This window comes from Salvia hispanica, chromosome 2 (assembly GCF_023119035.1).
Source record: "Salvia hispanica cultivar TCC Black 2014 chromosome 2, UniMelb_Shisp_WGS_1.0, whole genome shotgun sequence".
Taxonomy (NCBI): domain Eukaryota; kingdom Viridiplantae; phylum Streptophyta; class Magnoliopsida; order Lamiales; family Lamiaceae; genus Salvia; species Salvia hispanica.
In genome coordinates, this window is record NC_062966.1 from 5629170 (window position 1) to 5642104 (window position 12935).

At 33.6% G+C, this 12935-nt stretch overlaps 1 long non-coding RNA gene across 1 annotated transcript; it reads left to right on the forward strand.

Moving 5' to 3' along the window:
* Positions 1-4868: 4868 nt before the first annotated feature.
* On the forward strand, positions 4869-5562 carry LOC125204575. Its single transcript, XR_007173593.1, has 4 exons — positions 4869-4944; positions 5068-5158; positions 5260-5353; positions 5499-5562. It is a non-coding gene; the product is annotated as an uncharacterized LOC125204575 (long non-coding RNA).
* Positions 5563-12935: the final 7373 nt, after the last annotated feature.

Genomic DNA, 12935 nt, shown 5'->3' on the forward strand with positions numbered 1-12935 from the left:
TCATAATAGGGTTTAAATAGTAATTTTATGTTATATTTTATTATTGATTAAATTTATGTTTTGTATATATACCTTAATGCCATTCCATATAATCCATAATTTGCATTTAAGATTTAATTAACATACTAGTATTAAATAAGGATAGCTTGAATTAAGGAAATTATATCCGAAGATATAGAATTTTGAATTATTATAAACGTTGGAAGGTTAGAGAAGGCGGAGAAGGACCCACATTTCTTACACATTTATCACTTTTTTTTGTTATGTGCTTGAAAAATTGAAGAACGAAATTTATAAGAAAAGTTTAACAATTTCACCAATTTTTTTTAAAAAAATAAAACATTAGTAATAAAACAGATAATTTTAAAATTTAAGTACTTTAAATTTTTTATAAAAATATAAAGTACTACTCCCTCTGTCCCATAAGAAATGCAACATTTTTCTTTTTGGGTTGTCCCACTAAAAATGAAACGTTTCCTAAAATGGAAATATCGCTCTCTCTACTTTTCCCTCTCTCCTACTTTACTCCCTCTGTCCCATTAGAAATGCAACGTTTTCCTTTTTGGGTTATCACAAAACAACACTGCATAAAATCCCGTGCCGAAAACCAAATGTTTCATATTTATTGGGACGGAGGGAGTACTATATAATTTTCCCCTCGTTCAGTAACCATACATTTTGGACTGGGTATCAATTTATATAATTTGATTTTAATTTCCTTAAATAGGTATATATCTATTTAATAGTATCAGGTCAGGGTAAATTAGTCACAATACAAATTATACATATGACAAAAATATGTAAGAGCATTATGGCATAAAGATATTATGTCTTTAAATAAAAAGAAAATATTCAGTGAACCTTCCATACCAAAGTGACATTATGAGGTGGTGTGTCCAACCAATTAATCTTTGACAAATAGAAGTATAATTGACTTACATCCAACTAAATCTGCCAACTAATAGAGTTATTTTTAGAAGATATTATTAAACCACTTTTATGGAATATTGCATAATCTTAAAATATAAAAATTGGCAATATTTTTTCCTCCTATATATAAATATATTTGCATATTTTATATTTATCATTTATTTTTTATTTTCATATTAAGTTATAGTACTACTAAGTAAACATATAACCGTTAAAATGCACTAGAAAAATAGAAAAAAGAAATTATAGTCATAATTTTTTTACTGTGGACATTTTCAAATATAATATAAATGTATAAGAAAATTAAAATTATAATTATGAAATTTAAACCATACTAACAAAGTGTCGTATGATTATATTATTTTTTATTGTTGTCAAAATTACATCTAAAATATAATTATATTATTTATATATGTAATGTATATGTAGAAGGAAAAAAAAACATATTGATAATTTCCATATTTTAAGATTATACAATATTTTATAAAATTGATTTAATAAATATCATTTTTATAAGTGGTTTAATGAATATTTTCTAAAAATAACCGTTTGCATGTCTAGTTGGATGTGAGTCATTTATATTTTTATTTGTCAAAGATTAATATAATTGATTGGACATACTAATTCATAATGCCATTTTGGTATCGAAGGTCCACTAAATATTTTGTCATAAATCACTATCCAATAAATTAATAACCAATAACATTAGTTATCTAATATGGCAAAATATTCATTAAATCTGGAAATAGCCGTTGACGAATTTCCCAAAACAATGTAAGGTTCAAGTGTAATTAAGATGGGATCACACCAAATGGTCATGCCAGCACATCATCGAATAATGATTAAATGTGTAAACATTCATCATGATTTTGATTTTAAGAGAGTTTTATAAATTGTTCCAGTATCAAATTTAAATTAGTAAAAGAGTGGACAATTCTATATAGAGTAAAGGTTAAAATTGGTCTTGAACATATTGTCATTTTATGTTTTTGGTCTTAAACATTATCTTTTGGATTTTTTGATCCTACACATATGAAAATTTGATCATTTTGGTCCTCCGTCAACATTTCCGTTAGATACTAACGATCAACGGGTTTAAACCTGATTTTGACCAAAATTAACATTTTAATTCTAATTTTCTCCTTAATTAATTCACTAACTATTATTATAAATATTCTTTTAAAATTAGAAAATTAGAATTAAATATTATCTCCTTCCCCGATTTCTCGCCGACGACTTCTCTAGTCGGCGCCCAGAGTCGGCAGCGTCCGGCATCTCTCACCTCACCCCAGAATCGACGCTCACTTCTCTCCAATTCGAGAATATCTAGTCTGACATAGGCACCAGCGCCCCTACTGCCCCCATCGATTTCTCACCGCTCATTTCTTCAATTGGGTCGCTGAAACTCCTCCGGCGCCCTCTTCTCTCGGCTCACTTCCTATTCCTCTCTATTTCTCACTTACCGACTGTCCGTCGGCCGTGCGGTGCTCTCTCTCTCTCTCTCTCTCTCTCTCTATGTGCGAGCTCTCCCTCACCGTAGAAGTCACGGAGGAGTTCTAGGCTCTCCGTCGCGCCGCCGCTGTTAATTCGCGCGGGTGCCGTCGCCGCCCTAGTGGCTTAGCCGTTGCTGTTGCGAACTCTGCAGTGGTTGAAAGGGACATAGCTGCCCTCCGTCTAACGCCGAATGTCGTCGGACAGCCCTTCGGCTAAGCTAAGTCTGTTATTCTTATTTGGTTTAGGCAGTAACCAATGTTGCATCTCTCACCTCACCCCAGAATCGACGCTCACTTCTCTCCAATTCGAGAATATCTAGTCTCACATAGGCACCAGCGCCCCTACTGCCCCCATCGATTTCTCACCGCTCATTTCTTCAATTGGGTCGCTGAAACTCCTCCGGCGCCCTCTTCTCTCGGCTCACTTCCTATTCCTCTCTATTTCTCACTTACCGACTGTCCGTCGGCCGTGCGGTGCTCTCTCTCTCTCTCTCTCTCTCTCTCTATGTGCGAGCTCTCCCTCACCGTAGAAGTCACGGAGGAGTTCTAGGCTCTCCGTCGCGCCGCCGCTGTTAATTCGCGCGGGTGCCGTCGCCGCCCTAGTGGCTTAGCCGTTGCTGTTGCGAACTCTGCAGTGGTTGAAAGGGACATAGCTGCCCTCCGTCTAACGCCGAATGTCGTCGGACAGCCCTTCGGCTAAGCTAAGTCTGTTATTCTTATTTGGTTTAGGCAGTAACCAATGTTTGTAAATCTCGGCTTGTTTTCGTGATTCAGTCAATCTATTATTTTCTCATTCTCATTTTGGTTGTGACGCCACTTCCTATGCCTTCTAAGTAATTTAATTCAATTTTTCTACTTTTAAAAGAATATTTATAATAATAGTCAGTGAATTAATTAAGGAGAAAATCAAAATTAAAATGTTAATTTTGGTCAAAATCGGGTTTAAATCCGTTGACCGTTAATTTCTAACGGAAATATTGACGGAGGACCAAAATGATCAAATTTCCAAATGTGCAGGACCAAAAAATCTAAAAGATAATGTTTAGGACAAAAAACGTAGAATGATCATATGTTCAGGACCAATTTTGGCCTTTACTCTTCTATATATTTACACCAACTAAAAAAAATTGATACTGGTATATTGGAAGAATGAAAAAAAATCTGGAGAGGACATATTAAGGCGATGGTTGAAGAAATCATCAAAGGAAGATCAAGCCAACGACGGAAAACATCAGAAGTTGATAATATTGATTGTAGTATACATTAATCAGTGTAGCTTTAGCACTATAAATAGTTGTGTTGGATTGAAAATGATGAATTACTAGAAACACAAATTCAATTCAAAGACGGCTTCCTTTTTATGTTGTTTTCGCAAAATTCAAATGTATATCTTAACATCAAAATAAAAATTGGATCGATAAGTGAATCAATAAAGCTACTCTAACTAGTTTAGGAGTCAATCGGTTGAATCATTAGTCCAACCGTTATATATTGCAAATATTTACCACACCTATCTCTTAAAATAGCAAGTTTTAAAAAGCAGTGAATAAATTAAAAGAGAAAAAAAAAAAAATAGAGGAATTAGTACTAATGGATTATAAGATCCATATTATTAATAACTAGTATTACGCCTTATAAGATCCATATTATTAATAACTAGTATTACGTCTGTGCTATACACAGATTAATAGTATATTTTTAAAATATTAATTTTCAATTTTAAATTAATTAAACAAATTAGAATCAATCATGGAGTAGGAAGATAAAATTCTACTCCCTCCGTCCCGGAGTATTAGACTCACTTCTTTTGGGCACATGATTTAAGGAATTGATATTTAAATAGTTAAAGTGGAAAGAGTAAAGTATGAAAGAGGGAAAAAGTAGGGAGAGAGAAGAGAGAAAAAAGTAGGTGGAGAATAAAATAAGATAGATGCTTTTTGCTAAAAAAGGAAATGAGTCTAATATGTTGGGACATCCCAAAAAAGAAAGTTGGTCTAATACCTTGGGACGGAGGGAGTATATATTAAAACGATCATCCGTAGAGCAAAGGATAAGATGTATGAGACCTATGAAAGTACACAATCGAACAATTCACACCACATAATTTTGTGGAGATAAAGTATTTATTTACCTGGGAATGGGAGCATAACCTGTTAATTTCACCAAAATCAAATATAAATATAGTAGTAATTGTATACTATCAAATTAAAGAAAAGAATATTAATTAGAAAGAGAAATAGAAGTACCCCATACCCAAACTTGTGGAAAACACGGAGTGGTGGAAGAAGAATAGCCACGATAATGTCCATGAAAGTTACTGTTCCCACATATTAACAGCTAATATAAATTTTGGCATTATTATCATACCATAGTGATGAATTGTGGTTATAGTTATAACACTCCTTAGTTATAGGGCAATCATACATAGGCATTGAAGGATGGTGACTCAATCATGGATCTCAGTTAGCTGAAGGAGGCGTCGCCCTTTTATGAAAGAGTCATGGAGAAGCTGCCGTTCAAGGTGACTGTTTTTGGTTAATTAATTGTGTTCCCTCCCACAAAAAAAAAACACCTAATGTAAAGAAAAAGGTGATGGATAGCGTTTATCTTCCAAGCTCACTGTTAGCACACTTACACCTTGCAGAGCGAACTTCATGGATTAGCAGCTTCGAGCCCAATTGAACTACATCACTTCATTTAGTTTCACTTGAACTTCATTCCTAAGTGAAAGCAGGGTATATCCACATTCTATTATCAGAAAACTCTTCTTCCCATTTTTTTGTGCTTAAATTGATGTTTAGTACTGACACCTTGTGTGTGAAATAATGCACGACAGATCCAATGAGGCACGTCTCATGTATGAGAAGCTTCAGTCTCACCCCAGTCCTAAAATAAGCAAGAAGGCTCGGCCGTTTGCCTTTGGCTTCCAGGTAAATAGTAATTTGTAAAATTTAAGAAGTTAGGAGTAGAAAATCTTGATAAAATGCAAGTCAAACCACTTTGTTTTGCTGATTTATTATAGTATAGATGCATATGATATACTCCATAACCTCAGTTTACATTTGCATTCTGCAGGCAATGGAAATGATGAAGGTTAGCAGCATGGCTCGTCCTTCGCTTAGCTCAGGTTATCAAAATTTCTTCAACGCATTTATACAGAAGAAGACAAATCATCCATTAAAAGGGGCTGAAGTGGATGAAGGTGGACTTAATCAAGCCATCCCCTACTTTGTTTTTCTGGCTTCTCCCATTCTAATGGTGCTACTTATTGCAGCATTTAGGCAATAAATGAGTGTTTGTTGTTGGGAGAGAGTGGGGAGTGTTTCCACATTAGAATGTAAATAGGAAAAAAGCTAAGTAAAAAGCTCGTTAGATAAACTTTGAAGCAGTTGCGCAATATGATAAAATCTTGAAGGAATTACACTTTGTCAGTAACAACATCAGTTTTTCACTATGTGCTAGATCTTTCAACATACTCCTACTGCTCCTACTTCATATGGAAGCAAAATTAAGGAGTTATTTCCAAATGGCTTTCAACCAGAGGAGATTCGTGAAGAATCGACTGAAGCTTTACCTGGTAATTCTCAAAAACACCTGCATCCGAGCTTTGATCGGTTTAATTGGAACTAGGTTCAGCTGTTTCCTGGTTCAGTGATTTCCTTTTCTGTTCTTCATAGAACAACTTTAAATTAAAGATTCTGCTGATGAGATGCACTGCACAGACTCGTGAAACTGTTGGAATCTTTTTCGAGTTTCCTCTGATTCAACCAACTTTTCCTTTAAGGCACTGGGCAAGGAAGCCATAGCACTTCAAAGATAAAATCATAGGCATCAGATATTCATCTTTTCTTTCTGTAAATGAAAGTCAGGTGCAAGAATTTCAAAAGCTGGGCATAAAATTACCTACTAATCCCTCTCACACGACCCCAATTGTATCCAGTACACACAGAATCCTTGAAACCGATATTGAACCCTTCTTGTAAGGCGGTTTCCTTGCCAGCGGTGAGACCATCACGGTAGCCTAACTACAAAAGATAAATAATGATGAGATGACTTGGGAATTAAATTATCTTTTGCTAACTTCCCACTTATTCACGTATATATGAAACATGGGAAACCAACTAAGTAGGATTATATATTTATTAGAAGTAATTTCTAAATTTTATATTAATTGCATTTACATTCCTCAGCATAAATGATTATTCAAAACCTTCCAAAACTCCCCTTTTATATATTGTGGAGTATGGATTTATTTAAGTAGAGTTTATGGACAATGTAATCCACAAAATATTAAATTATTTTTTCTAATGGTATAAGTTGTAAATGAAATAATTTGTTTGATAACATTTTTTTAAAAGCTTCCTAAATTATAATTGTATAATTTTAAGGAACCGATCAACATGTAAATATACTTATTATTTTTAAGGGATGAAATATATAAAATTTAATGAATGATAAAATAATAAATATCATAAGAATATTAAAACATATAGTATATACTTAATTTGATATGGAAATATAAAAAATTAAAAATTAATGAATGATAAAATTTAATTAATTTGTATTAACTAAATATACTATAAATTATTTGTTAGAGGAAATACAGAACTTTTTACTTTATATATAAATATTGATAAAATAAATATTAATTCAAATAAGTTTTTCTGATGAACTATCAAGTCATAATGTATTATCTATATTCTACAATAGAATTCTATTATTGTCGTAGGAGAGTGTTATATTGTTAACTTAATACTTATTTGTTAACTATAACTAAATAATAGCCTTTAGATATTTAAATCAAGGGCCAAGATCATCAGTCCGGAATGTTAATACAATCAACAAAAAACGTCAATAAGGGTACTAAAGTCAATTTACAACAAATTAGTTGTAACTAACTTTTGAAAAATATCCATAACTTTAAAATGCATATAACTTTCTCGATTTAAATTGTTTTTTTGGCACAACATATATCAAATTAAAGATAATTTCATAAAGATTCTAACGAGATTTCATTGCACATGTTCTGATGTCAAAATTTGAAATTTTTTTTGAAAATTTTCAATTTTTTCGTACGGCAACAAATGTCAACATAGTATATAAAATATGTCAATATAATATATGTAGAATGTCATTCTTAAAGCAATGTGTTGACATTTTCAACGTATTGTGTTGATATTTTCAAAACAATATATTGACATTTTTATCCAAAACCCTAATTTTTATTTTTTTTATTTTTTTCGATTTAATTAATAAAATGAAATTTACACATGGCAAATTTTAGACCACTAGATTTCTAAAATCCTATGGTCTTAAATTAGTTGTAGTTAGCAACTAGAGAGTGAGTTAGCAATGGATCACAAGCCTATTGTCGCAAATATATATAATAAAACATGAAATATTGATTAATATAGATAAAAATTAGTACTAGTATATAAATTTTTTAATGTATATAAATTAATTATATACTATGAAAATATTATTCCCTCTGTTCCACTACAAGTGAGGCATTTCTTTTAGACCGTTGTTTTACAAAGTAATAATAAATATTTAGAGTGGAGAGAAAGTAAAGTAAGAGAGAAAATAATATAGAAGAGAGTCGTGCTTACAATATTCTCTTACTTACTTTACTTTCTCTCAATTCTAACTATTTATTATTATCATTTTTGCAAAACAACGTCTGAATTGAAGCGCCTCACTTGTAGTGTGATTCAATATTTAGTAAATTACAAACTATAATTAATGATATCTCAAATAAATATTAGTCGTTCCGTCCTTTATATTTTGTCACACTTTGAACGGCCACGGATTTTAAAAAATTTAATTGAAAGTGAGTCGAAAAAGTTAGTGGAGAGTGAATCTTACTTTTATATATTAGTTTTATAATAAAGTATGAGTTATAATGATTAATTAGTGAAATGGAATATGAGGTCCACTTCCAAAAATGCTAAAAAGTGAAATGTAATAAGTTTTGTGGGATAATAATAATTAGTTATAACTATATTTTATAAATAATAACTATATTTTATAAATAATAATATAATTTCATAACTGATAAAAAATAATTATAATCAAATATGCATACTAACAATTACTTATAAAAATATAAGATTAAACATAAATAATTAGTTTGTATGGGTAAAAAATTTCAAGTTTAATGTATAAGAATAATTGACGTTTATAATTTTCATAAAAATTGATGTGGTGGAATAGTAGAGCTGTTAATAGAAATTGTGAAAATACGAGAGAGATAGAAAGAAAAACTGATTGATGCGTTACTAGTGGAGAATGAGGTCCATTTCATTTCATTAGAGTAACAAACTTGATAAAATGAAAGTGGACTAATTTTGTGATATTGACCAAAATGAAAAAAAAACAATTGTTTGGGAGTGAAGGGAGTATATTAACTGATTTAAGGGGTGAACCTGATCGAATTGCACGTCGATTCATAGTCAGATTGGTTGAACCGGCCAATCTAGTTAATTTTTAAAAGAGTTATTTGCCTGTAAATATATAAACGCATCAAATTTAGAGTTCTCTAGTTTTTTCCCAAACTGAAAAATCAGAGCTGGTGTTGCAATTTAAAACTTAGGTGGCAATTGTAATTTTGATTTAAATGGTTTAAATAACTGAAATTAAAACTAAAATTCCATGTCATCATCTTCTCCACCTTCACCAATCTCTCTCCATTCTCTTCCTCCAAGTTTTAGAACCAATATGTCATCCCAAGGCATCGAGCATTGGGTCAAGTTGCTCCAAGTCGTGGGACTCCATATCAATTCAAACAGTAAATTCAAAATAAGAATTTGGGGAAAAGTTGCAGAAGTACTAATGGAAGTAGATTTCAGTATAAAAGGTGGAAGTTTTGCTAAATTTAATTTGACCAATCTAACCCATTGTGCTAAAAGGTGGAAGAGAAAGTTGCCATTAAGAAAGAGAAGAGAAATCAAAACACGAAGAGAAAGAAATAGGGGATTGAGGTTGATGAAGGAAAATTATTACATGGAACTTTGTTTTTTAATCTTTTAATTATTTAAATTATTTAAATCAAAATTGCAATTGACGTAAGCTTTAAATTTTCACATCGGTTTTGATTTTTCAATTTGAGGAAATACCATAAAACTCTAAAGTTGATGTATTTATATTAAAAAATAAAGTTCGGGAGAAATAACAGAAAAATGAATTTAATATAAAGTTCGGGAGAAATAACAGAAAAATGAAAGTTCATGTATTTACTAGTAAATAACCCTTTTTAAAACATTGTTTGATACTGATATAACGGTTCTTAGCTTTTTAATTTGTTTTGGAACAATTAAATATCCAAAATCAATAATAATAATAATAATAATAATAATAATAATAATAATAATAATAATAATAATAAATAGTTCCTGAATTCTAAGTCAGCCAAATAATCTAGCAAAATCAAATATTCTTTTTATTTTCTAAATTGAATTCAAAACACCTAAAAATATAATTTTGGCAAAAAGAAAAAAAATGAACAAATATTTTTATGATAGTCAATGGTAGGGGTGGGTCGGTATACCGTACGTTATACCGCATACCGTACCACAAAAAGTGGTATGGCAAAATATCATACCGATACCATACTGATGAATTTTCGGTATATGAAGCTACTGGGTTTAGACTGTGTGCATAGTAAGGAATATCAAGCTCCCTAGATCCAGCGAATCTACTAGATCACAGGGTCTAGGAACTCACGGATCGTCGAAAGATCTCGGTCGTCGGACACACAAATACCTCTTCAAAACCCTCAACCACGTATACTAAAATTAGCATAGGGAAGTAGGGATCGATCCCACAGAGATGAATGCGCAATTAAACATGTTCAAGAATTGGGGACTATTTTTGGGTTGGCTGCTGCCACGCAATTTGGGTTGAGGAAATTAAACTAGACTTGGTGTTGAAATCTGCTATGCTAACAACTAGATCTAGACAAACAAGAAAATTGCATTTTACTGGAACAACGGGACAATCACTAGATCTAAGAAACTATTCCCTAAATTGCCTAGACCTGGGAAAACAACCGACGGTGGGGACCATTTATTGAAAAGGTGAAATACGGATGAAAAGCTGAAAAACAACGAACTAAAGTACTAACTAACAGCGACATCATCTTCTCCAACAATTGGCATGAAACATCCAGTAAAAACAGAGATAGGACGTAAATCGAAACAACCACACTGGATTTAAAGCAACAAAATCGAAGAACAATTTAACCTAAGCAGATCTGCGACTACTAGACGAAGTAAAATGAAAGAGAGCAGAAAATTCATAATCCATGCACAACTCGGTTTCCCCTGTTCAGATCCACACTTCAGATGCTAAATCCACTCCGGATCCAAGCATCCGAAACAAACTCCGTCCAAATTTATGTCCATAGCTACAGATTCGCCGATCAACCACCGATCAACAACAACAACACAGATCCACAACCTATTTCCCAGATCAAGCACAGAAACATCCAAAACAGAGAATAACATTCAACTTCTGAAATTAAACCTCAAAAGCACAGAATCAACGTAAATCAACACAAAATAAACACCATCATGACATAAACTAAATGCATAGATAATCGGTAAGTAGCCAACAACCAATCGACTTCGGAAACATTGAAGTTCGACGGAATAAGAGTGCAAAAACTGAATGTAAACTGATTGTATCTTCGCCCTTCGTGAGGACGGTGTTACCACTAACTTTCTCCGAAGATGAAACCCCTAACTACCCCAGAACTCCCATTTTTCCCAAGTGTGTGTAAGTGTGTGAGCTGAGAGCAAAATCATGTCTGTATCGTGTGCTGCATGCTCCTCTTTATATAGGCGTAGAAGTGGGTCCAGCAGGGTATGAATAGTCTTTGTTACCCTCGGCTTTGGACTTCCTTCGTCTAGCCATTTTTCTCCTCAAATTCTGCTCACTTTCCTTCACTAGTCCATCGCCTTTAGCTCTTCCTGGACCTAGCGATTTCCTTCACACACCTGGCTTAAAAATTGCGTTAGACCCAGTAAAATAAAGTGATTTTCACCATATAACCGATGCATGAAATTAGCCTTATCAAACTGCTCACACTTAAATCATACTTGTCCTCAAGTATAAAGACAAGAAAAAAGAATAAGGCGAATTTCAACGCATGGTTGTCCCCTGACCGACTCCTTAAACTCTAATTAAGTAGAGACTCCTAGACCTAGACATAACTGACGCACACATAACAAACACTTAAAATAAATGAAAACACATAGACACAGATGCATGAGCTAGCTTCAACTTTTAGGCAACCGTCCCCACAAGATCAAGGTCAATCCAACAAGCTGCACTTCTCCAAATTGGCCCCTTTCCTTCTTCTACCTAATCAATCTGTCAGTTCGTCAAGATAGCCCTTTACTTTCCCAATTGTTAGATTCACTCGATCACTCATTCCTCACCAGGGATGTTAGGACCGATTCTCTCATAAGTTATAGCCATACCACTGAAGCGTCGGGTTATGAGAGTTTTCTCCTTTCTACACTTCGTTTCCCCTCCCCCCATTTTTTTGTTGGGTCAGGTTACTATTGCTTCCTGCCTTTAGACATATTTCCCCTGGACTTCGTCCAGCTTATTCCTCCATTTCCCTTTTTTTCCTTCTCTCTGGACTTCGTCCAGCTTATACCTCCTTTACCTGGACTTCGTCCAGCTTATACCTTCATAACCCAATTCCTTATTTTTCTCCTTCATGACTCCTCTCCCTAAGCATTCAGTGGCAGCCCCATTTACATGTGTTAGCTCAAAATTGTTTAGGCTTGTAACTCGCTCTTAAAGTGGGGCTTCACAGTTAAGTCAGCTAAGGCATCCTCTATCGTTCTTACTTCGTCCAGATTGACTTGGCTTATTAAAGGAAAGGGCTTCTAAGTTGAAATACATCCCATCTTCGATTACTCTCACTAAGGAGATCATGCCGTATTATATTCACTTAACGACTCTTAACATGCTGACAACTACACGCATTGACTCCCCTCCCCCTCCCACTTCACTCAAGCTTGTCCCCAAGCCATCGTCGTGAAGGGGGGAAACAGGGTAATCAATGCAACACACATCAAACAATTTATCCAAATACAACTTCTCACACTTAGACTGAGTATCGGGCTAAGTGGGAGAAGACAACAGTAAAACAGAAAAACACAAACTTCTCACACTTAGACTAAGCATTGGGCTAAGTAGGAGAAGATAAATACATATAGCAATTATTAACAGAGACACAGACAATAACAAAGACATATAAAAAAAATGATATAACGGAATGCAGAAAATAAAAGTTACTTGGTCATGGGGGTGATTCACTTCTGGGTCTGGCTCCCTCGAGAGCCAGAATGGGGTGGGACTCCGGGTCGGGTCATCTTCACTTTCTTTTTCGCCGGCACCTCCGGCTCCTCTTCTTCATTCTCTTGCTCTAGTTGATTAGACACTGGTTTCTTTAACATCAGAGACTTTGACACGGATGGGATTAACACCGGCATGGAC